Source organism: Argiope bruennichi, chromosome 10 (assembly GCF_947563725.1).
Source record: "Argiope bruennichi chromosome 10, qqArgBrue1.1, whole genome shotgun sequence".
NCBI classification, from domain to species: domain Eukaryota; kingdom Metazoa; phylum Arthropoda; class Arachnida; order Araneae; family Araneidae; genus Argiope; species Argiope bruennichi.
Genome location: NC_079160.1, coordinates 103,982,909 through 103,999,487, shown reverse-complemented (window position 1 = coordinate 103,999,487; position 16,579 = coordinate 103,982,909).

Here is a 16,579-nt window from a genome sequence, read left to right as displayed (position 1 = left end):
CAAAAATATAGGAATTCGATGATGGAATTGAATTTTTGTTTAGTTTTCGAGTTTATTTTTCAATAATAACAAGAATATTCTTAATATTCACATTCTTGAGTTCTTGAATTTATTTTTCATAATCTAATATTAAATTACACTACATTGTGAAAGTTTTCAACTAAAGAAGAAAAAGGAACTTAAACATTACCACAACCACTTTCAAGTTAACTATAAAAAAAAATCCTTTGAGGTCCATGAAGCAACATATTTCTTAAGAAGAATTTTCTATTTTTGTAACGAAACTATCGTTTACCGAGATTTTAAACTGCAACAAGATTGTTAATTGTTTTTATGTAATTACTTCTTTGGAAGTGTTCCTAATAAAAAAAGAAATAAACAATTGATTTCGAGTGTATTTCGAAATGGAAAAGAAAAAAAAAGAAAGAAAGCAAAAAAGTAATCAAAAGAGTCCTAAATGGTCTTACAAAACGTATTGGAGCTTTTTTTATTATTTTGAATTGTTTCCGGAGATGTTTTATTTATGTTCCTAGAGTTTAGTAGAAAAAGTGTACAAGTTGTTTTACCGGAAAAAAAGCTTCCAACTTTTGTTAAATTGGCTTCGTTGCTTTTTCCTGAAGAATCTTGCTAATAATGAATGTAATTGGTATCGGGAGACTATGAATTACAAAAACTTTTTCTGTAGGTTATTCTAAATATTCACATTCTTCAGGACTTAGATTTAATTTTCCATAATCTAATAATTAATTAAACTACATAGAGGAACGTTAAAGTTTTCAGCTAAATAAAAAATAACCTAGTATTTTGAAAGTTGGTGGAACTTTTAAATCTGGACGAGGAAATAGTAGCAATTCGTTTACATTACCACAACTAGTTTCCCTTTTCTTAAAGTAATGCAAATAAATCTTTTAAGGTCCATCAAGCGAATTAATTCTTAAGAAGAATTTTCTATTTTTCTATTTTTATATAATTACTTCCTTGAAAGTGTTCCTAATAAAAAAAGAAATAAACAAGTTCTTTCGATGTATTTCTAAATGAAAAAAACAAAAAACAAACAAACATATAAATAAAAAAAATTAATCAAAAGGATCCTAAATGGTCTTTTAAAGCGTATTGATGCTCTTTTTTCATTTTGAGTTGTTTTAGGAGATATTTTGTTTATGTTCCTAACGTTAGGAAAAAAAATAGCACCAGTTGTTTTACCTAAAAAAATTTTCAACTTGGCTTCATCGCTTTTTTTTGAAGAATCTAGCTAATGATGAATGTAATTGGTCTCGTGAGACCAGGAATTTCAAAATTTTTGTTTGTTTGTTATTTTAAAATCTTTTTTTGTAGGTTATTTCAAAAACCTTTTTTTTGTAGGTTATTCTATACATTCACATTCTTATGGTGTAGGATTAAATTATCCTTTTTTATAATCTAGGATTACATTACACTTTATCGATTAAATTTAAGTTTTTATCTAAAGAAAAGGGACCTAGTAATTAGAAAGTTGGTGGAATTTTAAATATGAACATGAAAGCAGCAGAAATTCGTTTGCAATGCCACAACGACTTTTTCTTTAATCTTATAACTTTAAAGGAGGAATTATTGTATGCATATATATTAATTTATTTCGTGTATCTTGGAAACTGCTCAAACGATTTGGATCAAATTTTATATTTAGATAAAGTTTTGCTTTTTAAGTTTATCTATATAGGTATCTTTCCTGGAAAAACGCGATTTTACACAATTTTTTTATAAGTAAATATTGATATGTGGCTATACATGAACTGCATAGACATTAGGATTCATTTGCATTTTTCTCATGTTCTATCCCGCATTTGAATTTTAATTAGATTTTGCTTATAACTTTAAAAGAGCATAGGATAGTATTTTATTTACTTAAAAAAAATTGGAAGTTCGGTTTGCAGGTAGTTAATGCAAATAAATCTTTTAAGGTACACCAAGCAAAATAATTCCTATGAAGAATTTTATATTTTTGTAACAAAACCAAGATTTACCGAGACTTTGACGACCATGATATTGATTAAAAGAAGAACGCATTAAGTTTTTAGTATTTCACCTATTAATGATTTTTTAAAGGATTTCATGGCTCAGTTTAACATGGAAATTATTTCAACCCTACAGGATGATTCCAGACTCAAGGTAGAAATTTGAAAGGGAGGCAGAGAACAAGGATACAAATACTTTTTACAAAGGACCCTATGTCACAGTCCATTTTCTAGTTATAAATGCAATTACAATTCAACTCAAACAAGGTGTTTTGTTTCTAATTTCTACAATAATGAAATTTTTAACAGCGATACATTTATTTAAAACATTAATTTATTGTACAGGAATGAAGATGCATATGTTGACCTACAGTTAGCTACTTACGGCAAAACAACTACCCAATAGCTTTGTTTATCTTTCATTCCATTCATTTTCAATGATTTCACCTCATCTCATCAATTGTACCGATATATTCCTGCTCAATAAATAATTAAAAATATATACAATTTAAATAATAAATACAATTAAATAGCGTAAATCGCATTTTAATCCATTGCCCTATTTTTAATTCTAGATTTCGTTTCTTTCATTCATCGTCATTGACTTTAGAGTTACACTGATTTACTTGTCATCATTGACTTTACAGTTACACTGATTTACTTGTCATCATTGACTTTACAGTTACACTGATTTATTCACCGCCATTGACTTTAAAGTTACATTGATTTAGTCATCGACATTTTCATTAAGAAAATACTTTGGTGGGTGAGAAATGCTATTCAAATATTTTATTAACTTTTTAAAAGCTATTGGTTTTTTTTATTGCAATTAATAGTTTCCAACTTTGTTTCTTCTTTGTTTAAAATTAAAAAAACAACAACAGAATAATACCTCATTGTTTTCGACATTTTACTCCTATTTTAAATAATTTTTGTTATTTTACAAGCTGTATTATTTAAATTTTATCTTTTCATTGTTACATTCGTGAATTTTATGCATTTTTATCTCAATTTCTTCACTATTACTTTTTATTTAATGATTTCTGTGTGATTAAAGTATATGCTTGGCGTCGTTTCGCCAGGAATAATTCTTGTGACAATTCTAACGAAAGAACGAACAGACTAATGAGTGAGCAGGCAAGCGAATAAACAAGTAATCAACCAAACAAACAAATAAACAAGTAATCAACCAAACAAACAAATAAAAAAGTAACGAAACAAACAAACAAATAAACAAGTAACCAACCAACCAAACAAATAAAAAAACAAGAAAACAAGTGAGCTAACAAACGAACAATCAAATGCGCACGCACACAAACAAGCAAACACACACGAAAGCAAATAAGCAAACAAATAAAAAACAAACGAACAAATAAATGAACAAGCAAACGAGTACACAAACAAGTAAATAAGAAAGCAGGTAAACACACAAACAAGAAATCAAGGCAACAAACAAACAAGCAAATGAATAAATAAATAACTTGTCAATGACTTACTGGGACTAAATTCTTTTTTGAAATTCATCTCCCGATGCTATCCACAGGCAGTACATGAAATTTTATATTAATTCCTGTCATTAGTTTTAGCTACTTGCGCCTACAAACAGGTCAGGCAATTTTATGAAAACTCAGTAGATATAATCAGTGTAGCGCACGAAATTCACCTTTTGCTATGAAATTCCCATTTCCACCATTTATGAAACACTGGAACCAAATTTCATGCGAAACCATTCATCGTGAAATGGTGAAATGGCACCAACCCAATGTCATTACCACTATCATTCTGTCCGAATCACCAGTCTTCCAACTCGTCACATCTCATATTAAGAGATATTGGAATGCCTCTATGAACATTCTTCTTTTTGAATGGAAGAGAACTAATTACGTATCCCCATTCAGCAAATGTTGATTTGTTTTCTTGTACCCGCACATAGAATGAGGCGGGGCAAAGTGTTTGTTCTGTAATAGCATCTAGGAACGAGTTTTAGATAGATAAGGTATTATTATGGTAAACAGTTTCAAACGAACTTGATGATTTTGGTAGTGTCATTGGAACGAAAATGAGTAATTTGCTTCTGCAAAACTGGCTGTAGTATATTTGCTTTTAAATCTTTCCGGGGAACAACACAAAAGATGAAATGATATCGTACTTCTGAATCAAAATATAGACAAGAATCTATAGATTATTGGTCAATTTGTATAATTTGTTTCGTAGAAAGAAAAGTTAGAATTAGAAGAAATCTTTTAAAATTTTTGTTCTGTTGTGGTGTTAATTCCAGTATAATAGTATATCTGTTTTCAGTTATAAAGAATAATACAGATATAGAGTTCCGTTTGCACAAATAAGATAATTTGGAATTGGTGAGGGATGGATATTATTATAATTAAATTTTATGCCTTTGTATTCTTATTATTTTTCATACTTTTGCATATATTCACAGCTTGTTTTGCATAAAGTTTGCCTCTTTGAGTTGATATGAATGCAATTTCATTGAAATTAATTAAATGGGGCATTATCCGAGTTAAATAAGTCAAGGTCTTTGAATTACCATTTCAGTTTTAATAATTGGTCATTTTTGATTTTTAATGTGAAAAAAAAATTGCATGATGTCAATGATCAAAAATCAAGAATGTATAAAATTTCGTTACTTTTTTATAAAAAGAAACCTTCTGTTCAGAATTAAATTTCATAAAACCTACGTATTTAAGGTAACAATGAAAAATATCTGCTTTAATAAAAATAATTAAGCAAGCAATTAATTTTTTTTTTGCTATTAGAAAAATTGAGATAAGAATGAAAAATATATATTATAATAAAAGGAATTAAAAAACAATGCATATTATTTTTATAATAAAAATAAATAAGATAGCAATGATATACATCTGTTATTATCAAAAGTATTACAGTATCAATGAGGAATGTCTGGTATATTATAAAGACCAAAAAATTCAAAATATCTGTTAGATAAATAATTAAGAATGAAAAAAATCAGATATTATAAGGACAAGTTTAAGTAATAATGCAAATAACTGATGTAATAAAAATAATTAAAACAACAATGAAAAATAATTGTTTATTATAAGAAGAATTAAAATAGCAATAATAATATTTTTTATAATAAAGAGAATTAATTTAACAATGAATAATATATAAGAAAAAGAATGAAGGTAACAATGAAGAATATTTGTTATAAATATTTTTCATAAAAATAAAAATGACAATGAAGAAAATTTGTTATCATAAAAAGAATTAAGACAGTATTTAACGAATTGTCATTAAATCATAATTTTATTTGAACAGCAAATCTCGTTTCTAATCTCCCTCCAAGATTATCTTTAAGCAACATTTGCTCATGAAATCAAAAGAATTATTTTCTCTTAAGAATTTCCTCTCGGAGTTACTAACTTTATTTTATCGTTTTCGGTTTACTATTTATTTCTTTACAAAGATGCAATGGAAGAACGTTTCATTGACATTAGGTAAGACAATAATTCTTGGGAAAACTAATATGGAGTTATTAAAAAAACTTTATCATCAATTGAAAGTGATTTAAATGTACTTATAAAATATATAAATATATTCAATCTGTCTTTTGATAATCAATTATATGCTATTTTTTTTATTTAACTCGACTTACTTTATACTGTAAAGAGAGAATTTTGTAAGAGATTTTTCACGCATTTTCTGCTGTTCTATAGTCGTGAAATTTTGTTCTGAAACAATACACTATTTTAATACTTTCTGAATAGTTTTAAACTAATAATTAAATTCTGACAATTTATCACTGGCTCTGTCTGGAAGACAATTTGAGAAAAAATGATACGAGTCCATCTAATTGTTATAATTATGGATATTAAATTAAAGATAGGAGTAAAATATAATATTTTTAAAAATTCTCTTTTGAAGTATACTTACAAAGTTGAAAGCAGCCTTTCTTCATTTTATTATATACTTTTAATATATTAACTTGACTAATCTCTTGTTTAAAACGATGGAATTTTGTATTACATTTTTTTCCTTTAGGTACTAGTGAAATTTTGTAGTTTTTGAATGTCAATACATACTTATTTTATCTTCAGAACTCAAATATCTTTTAATTGATGAGTTGACCTTGGGCAATGCCATAAATGTCATGCGTAAACATAACTTCATGTTCAGAATCCTGCTTATGAGCGTTGTGAGCTTCATAGTACAATAAAAAACAAACAGAGTATGTATTTTGGAAGCTTTTTTATGGATATCACTGACCCATCTTTACCGTTAATAGAGGTATATATAAGTAAGTAAAGCCGATTACAATATTTACATGCTGAGAATCAAAACCAAATTTGAGAGAAAATTTGTCATTGAAGATTCCTTAGATGTACATGAATCTATTTATCAAAGAGCAAACTTTTCCTCTGGAAATGATAGTTAGGTCTTTCTTTAACAGAAAAAAAAATTCCATGATTTTAAGAATGCCCGCAAACAAGAATGGGGCATTTCGAGATCATTCTATTTATTTAAAATTATTCTTTTCTTTCCTGGAAGTTTATTAGTTTATTAAGCCAAATGAAACATATTCCTATTATACTTGAAAGGAATATGTTGAAAATAAATATTATTGAGTGAATCTGAGGGCCATAAAATTTGCAATAAGTTTTATTACTCCCAGAGCGTGGAGAACTGAAGTGCTAAGTGGCCATAAACAAACAAATAAATAAACAAAAATGTGGCTCCGGAGCAACATTGCTTTTACGGAATTTAGTAATGAAAAGTTCACTTTAAATATGAGGGGGATTTTGAAAAGAAAGCTGATTTTTCTTTTTTGTTGTGAGGAATTAGAGGCTGGTTTAGATATTTTTCAGCCCCTTGGCAGTGATCATTATTAGACTTCTCTTTTGCTAACTCACTTTAGTTTCACATTTCAATAAATTATCAGTAATTCAATAATTTAATTCACGTGTTAATAATTTATTTTAGTTACTTTTTTTAATTTTAATTCCATTCTGAATTTATATTGACCTTTATTTATTTAGATTTTTGATATTCATGTCATGGACAAAATAACTGAAATGATAAAACTCTTAAAAGTTAACCATAATTATAAGTTAATATTTTCCTTCTTGGAAAAATATATTTAATTATTAGAATTTAAGGAAGAATGGAACTTCAAATAAATATAACATTAAAAATTATTATTGTACAGGAGAAATCGAAAGGAGTATAACATAATCAGTTAAATATATAATTAGTATTCCAGTGCATTATAAATAATTAAATACTTATTTATAATTAAATAAATTTAATAACTATTTTAATGGTTAATTACAAACATTAATGTTAATGATTTAATTTAGAATAATTTTGAATTTATGCTTTTTTATTTATTTTCCTGATATGCATGTTTTGGATAAAATAACTCAAATAATAAAATTCTTGAAAATATTTTCATGGTTCTGAGTCAACCGTATCATTATTCACAAAAAATCTATTTAAATATTGTGACAGAATTTAAAGAAGTATTAAGCTTCAAATAAATACAACATTAAAAATTATTATTTTGAATATATGAAGTTGAATATAGGATAATCGATTAAATGTATAATAAGCAATTGAAATATAATAATCAAATACTTAGTTATATTTAAATTAATGTTGGTACGAAATTTAATCATTGAAGTGAAAGTTTTGAATTTTGATATAAATAATTTAATATAATAAATGAATAATAACTACTTAAATAAATGAAATAAATAAATAAAAAAATAAATAATAATCTAATAATTTAATATAATTTTAATATTTATCGAGGATAATTTATTCGAATGTTATTGAATAAAAAAAAGCAGAAGTTTGGTTAGTTTCTAATTAATTGAATATTCAATTGGGTTTTGATCTTTGAATGTAACGGGCAACATTTTTTCTCTTATCTCAAATAAAAAACTTTGGTTGAATTCGGCAAATATGTTTAGGAGGAGATCTGAAACATATACACATGTATGCACACAATGATAGACAGAGAGATGGACAGACAGAAAGACAGACATTCACATATACACTGCTATACTTATCTTTAAATAAAAGTTTTGCTTGAAACTCTTTATTTACAATTCAAATTTTGGCTATTTTTATTGATAATAATAACGTTCAATTTCCCCTAAAATATTTAAAAAAATGTATTTATCAAGTAAAGAAATTATTTATTATTAGTGAAGATTTCTTTAACTCGTTTATATATGCTTAAAAAACACCTTGCATCTAAATAACTCTACTGAAACCACATGTTCTCAAATTTCTCACATTTTATTATGGTACTTCATGTTCGAAAACGCAAAAGAAATGCTTTAAAATGTTACCAAAAACGCACTCCATAAACATAGGTATTCACGATGCAGTTATTCATGCAGAGCCATAAAAGTTCGTCCAATTTTGAGAAAAGCAACATTTTCGCCATTTTTGAAATGTCCAACAACATTTGATCTTAGCACTGTGGGAGAAAAATCGATTCAACTTTAAACTATACTTTTTTTCTTCTTTCTTTCTTGCACGTTTATGTATATAATTTAAGGAAAGAGCAGTATTTCGATTTTTCTTTCGAGGAATGCGTTCCCAGTAAATATTTTTGCATGGTCGAAAGCGCGAGTCATAAAAGTAGCAATAGTTCTTAGCCGACAGAAGAGTGGAAAGCTATTATCCTAAGTGGTAACAAGACATAAATAAATAAACAACAGCAATAATAACGCATAAAAACGGATATTGAGTTAGAAGTTTTTTGTTGGAATTGTTTCGGAAACTTTCGCATTAAAGGTATTTTTTTTAAAAATAATTTACATTTTTATTTTGAATGTTAGAAATAAAACTGCACAACTGGATTTTAACTTTCTCGCATACGAAGTATAGAAAAAGTAATAATTAATAATAATAATAATAATGATAAAAAAAAATCGAAGTCGAGATTTTCGCGAATTTCCCCGTTTTTGATTTCTATGAGTTCGAAAAACAAATGATTGGAAAATATCTGTCTGTCTTTGAGAAAGATAACTCAAAAATGCTTTAAGCTAGACGGATGAAATTTCGTATAGGGGTTTTAGATCAAATTTGTATATTTCTATCAAGTTTTGAAAAAAATCTATTCAGGGGTAGACTGTCTGTACGGTTGTTTGAAATTAAATTAGCATGATAAATCCAAAATGAAGAGAGGTATATGAATGAAATTCAGTGCATAGTTTTAACATCTAAAATTTAGACATCTATCAAATTTTAAGCCAAATCTATCTCTAAATTGAACGTCTGTTGTTCTGAACTTTTAGAAGCATGTAAAGACGCTTTCTCAAAAACGCAATGACAGAAATAAATCAGATTTGGGTGCTGGTTTGCCTTTACAAGGGTAGTTTTTTGTCAAAGTTTTGTTTCGATTGGTTGGGAAAAACGCACCTAAAAACAAAATTTCAGTTTCCGAATACTATTTTCTGTATGCTAGGGATCAATCGCCAAATATCGCCAAGATTCATTAAAAATTTCAATTCACGTCTGAGATTAATATTTCGTATCTGTTATACACCAATGCTATTCAAAATGTTCTTTGGGATAACACCTTTATTAAAAAGCATATGAGTAAATTTGGAGGAGATCTCTCTCAATGGTTTTAATAGTACGAAATGCGGAAGAGTCATATATCAGTAACATGTCGGAGTATTTATAGTTATTGTTTTCAAATTTAGCATTTCATCATCTATTTTCAATCGATTTCTTTACATGTGTGTAAAATGTTTCAGCAAAAACATTGTACCCCATTAAAAAACTTTTGGAATTTTAAAAATATTTTCCAAATATATATTGCTATGAGACTTCGAGATTCTTTCAATTAGTTATTCGATGAAGAAACAGTCCTCCAGTAACGAACGACGACTTTATTAACATTTATGCATAGATAGACATTAATGCATAGATAACAAATATAGAGCCGAGACATACACACACAATATACAGCAACACACTAAAACAAATAGTAGCCCACAAGTAGTAATCGGTAGTAATAACAACCACAACACACAAAGCGGCCAGACAGAATTCAGCAGGAGGAAAGAATCTACGTTGCTATACTCTGTGATATCTCCAAACGTCTGCAATTCTCCGCTGTTTCCTCGCTTTATCTGTGTTCAACTGCTGACTCACTACTACAAAACTGGCTGCTCTTCACACGACTCGATGCTGCTTCTATAATAAATTCCAAGACTCGGCACACAGCCCAATTAACCAAATGTTTGAGCTCCACACAACGCTTGCGCTTGACTATTCGCCGTTGAACTAGCTATGCATCTCTAAACATTTCGACGATTCTGTGCACGACTGTCTTCAGCTTAGATAGTCGGCCTTTTATAGTTCCCGGAGCCAGGCAGAGAAGGTTCTGAAACAATCAGGCATATATCGGTTCCCTATTGGCTTTATCACCAAAGTTCTACAAAATTCCTCTATTATCTATTTTGTCGCCAAATTCGTCGCCAAGTCGCCAAATAGAAGCCATGATCTGGGATCATTGATCCGGCATTCGATCAGCGTCCAACAGAGCTAATCGTGAAACGGTCTTTCCAGTGATTGAACTAACTGTGCTGGGATGCAACATTACAGATTTGCAACAGAATGAATTAAACTATTCCCAGTTGAACAATCAAAGAATATCATACGACCAATTTGGCAAAACCAATTTCATTCAGCTATATGGCGAAACGCGTACTCACATTGCAAACATTCTAAACTTCCAGTCTCTAGAAGAAAGTTGAATTTCAAGTATCATTCAATGTGTTAAGTTTTGGTATGTTGCTGAATAAAAATTTTACATAAAATTATCTTAATAGACGTAAAAAGTAATGAGCCAAACAAGAATTTATATGTTTTTAAAAAAAGAGTCCTTCATAATGGATAATAATGCACGTTGAGAGGCCACTCATATCACAACGGACGAACAAATCACCATTATCAAAGAATTGCAAAAATATATTTCAGAAAACTATAACCAAGAATTGCAGAATTCGTTGACTTAAATTGTGCATGATTCTGCGAATTCAAGCGACCAGATCCCTAAAAAACCAAGTATTATATGCTCCATCATGATAATACGCCTGTCTCTAAAGTACTCTTGATGATAAATAATCTGTCGAAACATCACATTCGTCAATTTCTACATAATCTAGATAATTCTTACTTATCTTAAGATGGAATTTTGCCTAAAAAGCAGCGATTCTCAAGTTCCGAAAAAGTGCAGTTAGCAGCCATGGAGATAAAAGCAAAATGAAGTTATATTATCTATTTTCATATCTTTGAATGAAGAATTACAAAACATAGCTGCATACAATATTGTTAAAAAACAACAACAGAATATTTGAACCTGAATGGATATTTTATAAATGTCAATTCAAACAAACCTGTATATTCTCTAGCTGATAGATAATTAATGATTGTTTTCGTCTTTTCGTACTAGCTGATGTAAATGAATTTTTTGATTAGAAAATTTGATTAAAAAATCAAGCAACATTATTGATGAAATAAAATATTGCATTACAGACAGAATTGTCAAAACTAGTGAATTTTGAATGTTTATGATATTCAGATACATTTTGTTCAAATAAAATATTTTGAAATTAGTACATAAACAACTATGCGATTCCTCTTTCAGATTGTCAACAATTCTGTATTTTGACAGAATCTGTTTTATCATGATTTTGAAGAAAACGTCCGTTGCATTATTAAACATATATTTTAGATGTTCAGTGTTATAATTAGTGGAATAATCCTTCATTTTATCTTGGAACAAAAACTAACGGAGAAAGGCACGTGATCAAGTCAAAAGCGATTTAATCTCTACAAATAATAAAACAGAATGTGTGCGCGTGTTGGCAGTCTACAAGGATAAATGTAGACCTATATTAGAATTTGGCGAAGTTATATTTTTAAGGTTGAAAATAAGCATTTCGGTGCCCTTTTCTTAAAATTTTATCGAGAAGATTAATCGATTAAAAATGATTTTGGTGTTTTCTGTACTAGATTTCGAATACACTATTGCAAAAAATATCATCATACTGTATTGAAAATAAAAAGGAATAATTTTATTACTATTAATGTATTACTATGCAATTCCTTTTCCAGAGAGTCGATAATTCTAAAGAAATATTATTTTATTTATAAAATATTCAATATTATAATCCATTTTACAATGAAATTCATTCTTTTTTTCATTGTTTCATCAAATATATAGTTGAGTGATTTTCTTCTAATGTTAAAAGCTAAGCAGAATTTGCTATCTATTTGCAAATAGAATTTCAAAAATGAAATTTCTTTGCTTGAAGAAAGCGATAGTTTCTGAATATATATTTGTAAATGTTTTACACTAATTTCAAATTTAATTTTTTAAAATATTATTTGAATTAAGTTATCATTTAATTTTGTCATGCAATACACGTTTGTAACCGATTGTTCAGTTTTTGACTTACAACGTCCATCGTTTTTCAACGGAACAGTTTTTCATTCTCTCTTAACCATGCAATGGGGAAAATTCTTCACCCTAATGTCTTCGATTTTCTGCACATAAGTGGCTTTTTTGATCTTATATAATCACATAATATCATTTTTTTTGCTGTTTTCTATTTGATTTTTATCAGTTTAATCATTTTTATCAGGTAATTATTTACCGTAATTGTATGTTACCACGTGACCAAGTATTTATCATATGTTTGACCTATAAGGATAGGTTTGACACTTGTGCCATTAAGATCCAACTTCCAACCTCAATTCGAAATATATATTTGTACAAATTTTACACTAATTTCAAATCCAAATCTCAAAGGTTTTTTTACTTTTTGCAATTTTTTAGCACGCACGCACACACACACACACGCACGCACGCATACATTTTTAGCAAAAAATGTGAAGATGTTAACAGAATTTTAATCTCGGAACAGTTCTTTTAGTTTCTTTTAATAAATTCCTTTAATAAATTATATTTTCAAATTAGAATTATTTCTGTGCTAATTTATATTTTTAAATGTTATTTTCTCTAATTTTAATATTGGGTGGAGGGATTGCAATGCCGGGATACCGGTATTTTGAGCCATTTGTGCAATTTTGTAATACTGGTATTCACAAGTTTAAATACTTGATTTTCGGTATTTACTATAAATTTTTAAAATTGTCTTGTAATTGTTTAAATTGTTCAGGGATCGCCAATATAGCAAAATAGTATACGTTTTTGTTTTTATGTCTCCCTAACGGACGAAATTAATTAGATCGCGAATACAAAGTTGCATCATTAGTACAATCAAGAAAAGTGAAAAAATACTGTATGACAATGGATTGTAAAACCCTCCACCTTTTGTGCATGCGTTAGTATGGGTTTACTTTGACAAAGTAGGAGTGAGAGGAAAGATGAAAGTAGATGTTTAGGAAGAGATTCTAAAACACGTTGGAACAGTTTACTCCTAATGATGGAATGATTTTTGAAACTGAGAAATCCAATCCAAAAAGCAATAATCGACTTAAACCAGCAAATTAATTTTTCAGATAGTGAATTCGACTTAATATCCAGAACAGGATGTTATAACTTAATATAAATTTAATGTTAAAACTGGCTGTTGAAGCATTATGTCGGAGATATTCTAATTTTTTAACAACTAATGCAACAATAAATTTCATGTTGCAGTCACTGAGAGAACAGCACATATCACTATCTGAAGAATTATATATTACATTGAAAAATCGCACAGAAGAAAGGCATACCGAAATAGAAAATGTCTTAATGTATTTAAATAATTATAATGATTTTAAAAATGAAAAAGAAAAAAAAAAAAGAAACTAACCAATTCAAATCTGATCAAGTTTATAGTAAATTTTCTTAAAAATTTTTTACCCACAAACCTATACACATTCAGAAGAATTCGGTACAGTTATCGGAGATAATGATGGCACTAATGTGAAAGGAATTGTCTCTTGAACAAAAAATAAAATTAGCGATAAAAAAAATTCAACAAACTAAAATACAATACAGAAATCAACTATATTCAAAACTATCCGACGAGTAATCGATTTATTTGAAGATGAGGGATTTAGAGATAAATATTTGGAAAAAGTATGTCGCAAATTGCAAACAGTACCACCAACTATCGTAGTTCCGAAAGAGCGTTTTCGACAGCTGATAATTTTTGCACAAAAATACATTCCAGGCTTAATGACAGCACAACTGATGGATTATGTTTTTAAGATCACATTTCAAAAATTTGTAATAGTACCACAGACTGAATAGTGATGTTAACACTTTTTTGTTTATCTAAACATTATTATTGCCAGGCTCTCCGCTGAAAACTGTATATGCTTTCAATGGGTCCCCTCACATGTTGGTTTAAATGGTAATGAGATAGCTGATAATTTAGCTAAGACTGCCTCAGCTGACATATTTCATGGTGATGCAACACTAACTTATTCTGAAATCTCCTCTATCAAAAAGATGGAGTCGAGTGCACTTTGGAGAGTCCCACCTGCTCAACCTTGGTACTTTGGTAAGAGTCCCGGTTGGTGTCACCGTCTGAATATCTCTAGAAAACAGCAAACGGCTCTCTCTCGTTTTTTAAGTGGACACACCAAATCCCTCACCTTCCAACACGGACAGAGAATCTTTGCTGAATGTTCTTGGTGCAAGGCAGATCAAGCCTTCCTCAATCATATTTTTAAATGTTTGAATTTTACGATTTTTGAGATTTTAAGGGATTCGCTACTGTTTTTGGACTTTTTAGAGATCTTTGGTTTCATGAAGGTGGTATAGCGCAGCTATACCAACTTGGATCAGAAACAAAAACAAAACTTTTTTTTGTGATTGAAATAAAGAAGATGTTCCTTTACTTTTTTGTGATTCTTTATATACTGTTATAATTTATAAGTTACAAATTATTTTTGTGATATTTACATTCTCTAATAAATCTGGTAAATAAAACAAAGAAACACCCGTGTTTTCTTTCTTTTCCCAAAATTTCTAATACCGGTATTAAGATCTAAAAATACCGAATACCGGTATTGAACTTTTGGTCCGATATTGCAATCCCTAATTGGGTGAAATAATCTAACAAGAAACCTTCTAAATGCAAATATATTATGTATCTTTTGTTTAAGTTTGGCATAATAATTTCTCAACACGTTCTGTAGTTCTTGAATTACGGAATTATCTACAAAGCTTTTAACTAATCATTTGCTAAACTTTTTAAATATTTTTTTTTATTGTTAATTTTGTTCTAGAAAAAAGGAATTCTTTCTCCTAATTTCAAAAGCATTTTTGGTTTTCAACTGATATATTTTTGATACATACATGTTTTTTCAATCAGTTTCATGAAAAATTTAAAAATATAATTATTTAACACATTTCACCTTAATTTTATGTTGCCACATATCCAAGTATTTACCATATATTTGGATTTAACTGATATATTTTTGTTTCATAGTTGTTTTTCCAGCCAGTTTCGTGAATTATATATATATATATATATATATATATATATATATATATATATAATTTTAAACCTTTTTAAAAACTCCTTCCATCAGTATTCTTATACTTTAAGTAAGAATGTTATTAATCGCAATTTCCTAAACTATATTAAGGAATTTTGATTCCTAAACAGATAACGTAGATATCATCTAATTGAGATCAGTTTTTTCCAAATTTTTAGAATTTTGTTATGGAATTATACATTCTCAATCTCAAATTATTGAAAGAAGAAATCAAAGCATGATTCACAAACATAATTATTCATGAAATTATTATTCATATTATACGAAAAATTATGTAGGAATTTGAAAAAAAGAAGATTATTTCCTTTTTTTCTAAAAGGACAAATAAATAAGAAACTTAGCTATAAGAGAAGGATAACGATTGTGTTTCATACTATTCCTTCTTTCCCCCCCTTCCTTTTTCAGAGAATTTTAGTATTTGTAACAGGAGAGCAACATTTCATCTTTCTGACAATGAATATTTTAACAGTAAAATGTTTTATATACTTGCGAGCAAGCGAAGGAAATAAAATTTGCAATAACTTTTATGTTGCGAAAAATATAGTCCTATTGAGGTAAATGACCAAAACCTTAGAATAAACAAGTAATGGATCTGTAGAAATTGCCTAATGGTGTTTTTTTAGGATTAATAAGAAAATTTATCAATAAATATTTAGAATTTCTCAGAAATAGGGCAGAAAAATCTTTATTGATATCTTTATGGAAAATGTTTAGGAATTAATTGTGAAAAGGAATTCGGATTAAGATTTTAAATTTTTAGCTTAATTCATTTGTAACAAATCAGCTCTTTTATATTATCCTTATTTTGTTTCATATAAATAATTAATGAAATAAAATTTCAAATTTCCTAAATCTTAATATTTATTTCAATGATTATCAAATTACCAAAACTTTTAAAATATGTAAAAAAACAAGGATTTCAAATTTCATACATTTTAAGATCTTTGAGGTCGAATTTCCTTCAGTAATGAAATAGACTCAAATTTCATAGATTTTTAAATTCCCTATATAAAATTTGAAGTAATACATTTTTTACATAATAAGACAGGAAAATT